This window comes from Trachymyrmex septentrionalis, unplaced genomic scaffold (assembly GCF_001594115.1).
Source record: "Trachymyrmex septentrionalis isolate Tsep2-gDNA-1 unplaced genomic scaffold, Tsep1.0 scaffold1, whole genome shotgun sequence".
NCBI lineage: Eukaryota > Metazoa > Arthropoda > Insecta > Hymenoptera > Formicidae > Trachymyrmex > Trachymyrmex septentrionalis.
In genome coordinates this window covers 710309-710866 of record NW_017304123.1, presented here as the reverse complement: position 1 = coordinate 710866, position 558 = coordinate 710309, and positions in this window count along the sequence as shown.

Sequence of the window (558 nt, the reverse complement as noted above, 5' to 3'; positions counted from 1 at the left end):
AGCTTAAAAGCTCATCGTGTTAAGCGATGTTAAAGATCGGAAGTCAAGAAAACGGGAAGGGAATCTTCGAACGGAGAAAACGTTTTCTTTAAGAAGTTTTGCGCTGCAATACGCATTATAAATGGTGTCATTAATGACAACATTTATCTTCTCTGAATAATCTTGCAGCACCTCTATGAGGTAGTCGATTTGTTGCAAGAGAGATGAGAATTCCGAAAGGAATCTCTCTCTAATCATTAGTTAAATCTATGCGAATTAACGTTGTTATTCGAAGAAAATAAGAGAAAATTCTTTACTCAGAGAAGCGTGAGGGAAGCATGGATCTTCTTTGATTGCAATTCGTTGCATGAATTCCACGAGTCGTTTGATCGGCGCTCGTTACTTTTCGATCTTGAGATCACGCGCTCGAAAAAAAAATGTTAAACGTGCAGCGCGAGTGTGAATAGACCCGGTGTCGACCTGGACTCGCGAAACTCGAGGATGCGGAGTATCGTGCTAGAAAACAATATAGACTGCGACATAAGAGAGAATGGCGTGCGAGAAATAGAGGCTATTTAG